Below are 5,696 nucleotides of genomic sequence, written 5' to 3'. Positions count from 1 at the left end.
TTTCGCAGGTGTGTTCCCGAATGGGAGGTTCACGGCGTCCTTACCAGTTGTCATACTTCACCCTATGGTGGACATCATGGCCCCACTAAAACGGTGGCTAAGATTAATGAGTCGGGCTTCTTTTGGCCTACTATGTTTAAAGATGCTAACACTTTTGTGCAGGCTTGTGACTCTTGCCAGAGGACTAGCAACATTTCGCGGAGGCATGAGATGCCCCAAACTGGGATTCTCGAAGTTGAAATATTTGATGTTTGGGGTATCGATTATATGGGGCTGTTCCCATCTTCCAATGGGAATTGTTACATACTTATAGCCGTAGATTATGTGTCCAAGTGGGTAGAAGCCATAGCTTCACCAACAAACGATTCTAAGGTAGTCATCAAGCTCTTCAAGAAGATCATATTTCCCAGGTTTGGCGTTGCACGAGCTATTATTAGTGATGGGGGTACCCACTTCCATGAAAAACAATTGGATAATCTCCTTAAGAAGTATGGCGTATATCACAGAACATGGCTTAGTTACCACCCTCAAACTAGTGGTCAAGTTGAGGTCTCTAATAGGGAAATCAAGGCGATCCTAGAAAAGGTAGTAGCCAAGTCAAGGAAATATTGGAGCATGAAGCTTGATGACACACTTTGGGCATACCGAACAGCATTTAAGACACCGATTGGTACTTCACCTTATAGATTGGTTTATGGTAAGGCATGTCATCTTCCCGTAGAATTGGAGTACAAAGCCTTTTGGGCGATCAAAGAGCTTAATATGGATTCTAAGGCCGCGGGTAAGAAGAGACTTCTTCAACTCAATGAGTTGGATGAGTTTAGATTGTCGGCATATGATAGTGCGCGGATCTACAAGGAGAAGACCAAGAAGTGGCATGACAAGAGGGTCTTACCAAGAGAGTTTGCACCGGGTGATAAGGTTCTTCTCTTTAATTCTAGATTGAAGATTTTCCCAGGAAAGTTGAAGTCTAGGTGGTCCGGTCCCTTCACTGTCACAAAGGTGAACAAATTTGGTTCAGTTGAGTTGGTGAATGACAAAGGTGAGAGTTCAAGGTAAATGGCCAAAGGTTGAAAGTGTATCATGAAGGTGCTACCATTAGAGATGTGGAGGAGACTCTCCTAACTCCGCTTCCAACATGAGCTTCAAGGTGGTAAGAAGGTCGTGCGGGACCTAGATAAACCAGCTCTTTGCGGGAGGCAACCCGTATTTCAGGCTTTCTAGGCTAGTTTTCCTTTTCCTTATTTTTGTTTTTTTTTAGAGAGGCGAGGAGAGTGATATTTCACCAGTTTTAAGTGTTGTTGTACAGGTATGAATTTGACAGGTATAAAGACTTAATAAAATTTGACGAAGAAAAGAAATCGGAGAAAAAGGGCTGCTCGGGCCCGATCAGGCTCGCTCGCTCGATCGGGCGCGCAAGCAACCTAGATTTCAGCCGCAAATTCGCCCGATCGGGCGCGCAAGCAAGGTTGAAATCGGACCTATTTTCGTCCGATCAGGCGACCAAAGGGAGAAAATTCTCTTCGCGTTCGCGCCCGATCGGGCGCGCAACTTGAGTTCTGGAAATTCCACCCTTCGCCTGATCGGACAAGGCTCGCCCGATTGGGCGAGCCATCAGCCCGTCCCCCTTTATCTTCTTTTCTCTTCTTTCTTTCCTCACTTTCTCCTTATTTCATCTTCTTCATTTCACTTTCTCTCTCTAAAACCTCCATTTTCAAACCTTCAACCTACACTTCAATCCAAGATCTCCTCCAATTCTTCCATCCAAACTCAAAAATTCTTACATATTCCATCTCCCCTCATCCTCCTCTACAATCTACACTAATTTTCCCCTATTTTCTCTCAAATTTTCTCAAACCCTAAGAGAGAGAAACCTTCAATTTGCCACTATTTTACAAGAAGATGGCCTCAAAGCGTTCAAGGAACCAAAGGGGTGAGAGTTCGAGGGCACCACAACCAACAATCAACCCGGATCTTCAAATTCCGGGATGGGAGGAGGTTGTCATTACCTCGGAGGAGCAACGGGTTAGGATGGTCAACCTCATCGATCGTCAGGTAATCTCTACCCGTTTTATTCATCATCCCACATTAGTTAGGTTAGGCCTAGATAAATATGTGGAAAAATTGTTCAAAGGTATAGGCATGAGTGGTTTTTTTCAAATGTGCCATGATACATATGATTACTTAACATTGGAATTTATCTCAAGTTTTAATGTTATTAAATTGAATGCACTAATTACTCATGTACAATTCCGATTATTAAACAACGATGTGAGACTAACTCTTAAAGAATTTGGAAAGTTGTTTGATTTAAAATCGGATAAACCTATTGAACCTTCTCAAGACCACACCGCCGTGGTCTATAAGAGGCTAACTGGGGAGGATTTAGTGCGCCTCCAGCATGCCAAAGGGACGTGGATTCAACATCCCGTCCCAAAACTTTGGCAAAGATTTTCCGGCCTCACTATTTTTGGGAGGCATGAACCGGCAAATGTTAGGAGAGATGAATTGGAACTATTGGCATCCTATATAATTCCTACTGCTGAAAAATTGAACATACCCCATAGGATAGCCAATCACTTCTAAAGGGCGGCCAATGCGGCTGAGGCTAGTAGGTCTAGGGCACCTATTTACTTTGGGGGGTTAGTGACCTACATTGCTAGGAAACACCTAGGTTGGAACCCGGATGAGCATAGGAAAGTTGTGGGATCGAACCTCATGGACCTACCCTATTTAGGGAGCTTGAACTGGGTGCAACATGTGGGGAGTGATACTTGGTGGATAGTCCACCGACAATCGGGTAGGAGAGACCAAGCCTTTACTGTTTAGGGTATTTTTACCCTAGACACGTGGACCAATGAGAGGTCGCCACGTGTCGAGCTCAGGATGGCCCATGTGGCTCAACGTCCTCTTGACACTTGGCGCCCTCAGATATGTTTCTGAAATGGCGGCTTTCAAAGGCCCAAACTCCTAGGAGCGCCGTAAAACGGCGCAACCCACTAAAATCTAGGTCAAGTGACCTAGGTAGGGGCACTTTTCCCAACGACCCTATAAATAGGGAGATATTTCCCCATTTTGGAGACAAATTCAATCATTTACTACACCCTTATTCTCTTACATCAGAGAAAGACCTGAGCTTGGAATCCGAGCAGATACCCACCTAAATTTCCGTTCTTTTTATTCCGTTTCAAGTTACTGACTTGATCGTCGGAGGCGGAGCTCCAACCACCCGGAGTCTTCGTTGTTTTGCAGGTACGGCTCAGCCGGATCAGACTTCGTGACGTAACTCTCCCAAGGGACAAAAACACCCAAAACATTTGGCACCGTCTGCGGGGAGAGTACCTCGAAGATGGTTCAAGAGTCTATACCCCCTAACCTTCTGGGTGAAGACCCAGAAGTTTTTACAGACCATGAGGAGGATGAAGACCCTCAGGTCGAAGCCTTTACAGCCGAAGACGGCTCTCTCAAAACTAAACGCATCCGGCCTAGAGACACTCTGGAGCGGGGTGCCTCCCAGGCGGGTCCAAGTCGACCCACTGGGCAGCCGGAAGGGGAAACCCAAACGGCAGCTGGATCAGCCCCTGTCACCCGAGACGAACTCATGAGATTCATGACAAGTTTCAAGGATGAAATTAAAGAGCTGATCACCAAAAGCCGGGCAGGCCCAAGTAAAGGTCAGTCGGCGTAGAAGACCCCTCCTGAGAAGGGGAAGTCAGTCAGAAACCGGCAACCCACTCCTCATCCAAAGGAGAAGGCAGCCAGGACCATTGATTGGTCAAGAATTCTCCTTCCTGGGAAGAATACCAATAACACTCGCCGGACTCAGCAGCCGGTGAGAAGTAAAAAATCAACTCTTGATGCCCGGGAGATCATCAATCGGAAGAGAAACCAGTCGTTGTCTGAGTCGGCTTCAACGTCGAACTTTCCAGACAGCTTCAACAACATTTCTGCAGGGAGTGCACCCTCCCTGCATGAGAGTCAGACAGGCGGTAATACCGTCCATTCTGGCCCTCATATGATTGGAGCTGTCCCGTATGTGCCTACTCAGGCTTACGGGCAGTACCCCCCTCACTTCATGCAGCCGACCTTCTTTGGGGGTCAGGCGACATACCCAAATGTCCAGCCATTGGACTGGCAGCTTCGTCTGCTACGCCTGGGTGAACAGCCTTCTGCGTTCACCCGGGAGATAACCGAGGCGGCCCAGCCGGCCAAGGTTAAGAATGTATTGGTTGGTACCTATGATGGTACCACCAATCCGGAAGACCACCTCATGGCATACACCAACCTCATGTATCTGCAGGGGTTGGACGATGCCACTTGGTGTCGATGCTTCCCGGCTACATTGAAGGGCATTGCCCAACAATGGTTTGGCAATCTGCCAGCCGGGTCCATCGATAGCTTCAGGAAGCTTGCCTTCCTGTTTGCTTCCAACTTCTCAATGAACATCCCTGCTAAGAAAACAAGCCTTGATTTGAGTCCTGTAAAGCAGGGAGAGAGAGAAGGGCTGCGCTCATATGTCAGGCGATTCAACCTGATCAGAATTCAGATTCAGGGGCTGTCTGATGAGGTAGCTTTTACAGACTTTTTCAAAGGTCTGAGAGACGGGTCGACCTTTAAGTTCGACCTAGTCAGAAAAGGGGCTTTCACCCTGAAGGCGGCCCTGAGAGAGGCGGAAAGCTACATTCAAGCTACCGACTTCTACTCGCCTGGTAGCCAGTCGGACTCTAAGAAGTCTGACAAGCAGAAAGACAACCGGCCTGCTCAGCCGGCTAAAAAGAAAGAAGAGAGCAAGAAGAGAAAAGAGGTCTGGGCGGTTAGTGACTCTGACCAGCCGTCCCAGAAGAAGAAGAAAGATTTTAAACCGTACGTCCCAAAGTACGAGTTTAACAAGGACTGCAACTCCATCCTCATGGAGATAAAGGACCGGCTGTCCCTTGAGAAGCCGAATCCAATGAAAAGTTCCGTTCAATCCAGGAACAAAAATAAATTTTGTCAATACCATGAGGAAGTTGGCCATGACGCCAACGACTGCTTCAGCCTTCAACGGACGTTGGACCGTCTGGCTGACAAGGGGATGCTGAAGTCCTATATTTCTAAGTCCCCAGCCGGGGCAAAAAAGAAGAACAAGGGTCAGTCCTCCAAGACTACCCCCCAGCCCGCTAGTAGTTCGGATACCGACAAGGAGCCGGTCTACACTATAGCAGTCGGGTTTTCATGTGGTGGTCCTACTATTAGGGGCACCAAGAGCCATCTTCGAAAGATGGACAAAGATGATGATGAGCAGGCGGAAGCCAGCTCCTCCTTCCCAGACGTCTTGATCACTGAGAAGGACAGGGGTAGCGTCCGCCGCCCGCATGATGACCCGGTGGTCATTGAATGTAAGGTTGCCAACCAGCTGGTTGGACGGATCCTTATTGACACCGGAAGTTCATCAGACATCATCAGCCTCCGGTGCTTGCAGAAGCTGAAATACAATATCAGCAGCATGCATCCGGTCACCCACCCCTTGGTTGGTTTTGGGGGTGGGATGGTCTACCCAGCCGGGAGAATTGATTTACCCATCCGGCTGGGAGAGAAGGGCCAAGGGCGACATATTGTCGTCAGGTTCTTGGTCGTTGAGGAGTTGACCGCCTACAACATTATCCTTGGCAGGCCAACCCTCAACGTAGCCAAGGCAGTAATCATCCCATCTCTCA

Source organism: Chenopodium album, chromosome 6, assembly GCF_948465745.1.
Source record: "Chenopodium album chromosome 6, dcCheAlbu1.1, whole genome shotgun sequence".
In the NCBI taxonomy this organism is placed as follows: domain Eukaryota; kingdom Viridiplantae; phylum Streptophyta; class Magnoliopsida; order Caryophyllales; family Amaranthaceae; genus Chenopodium; species Chenopodium album.
Note: the sequence above shows the minus strand (reverse complement) of the source record.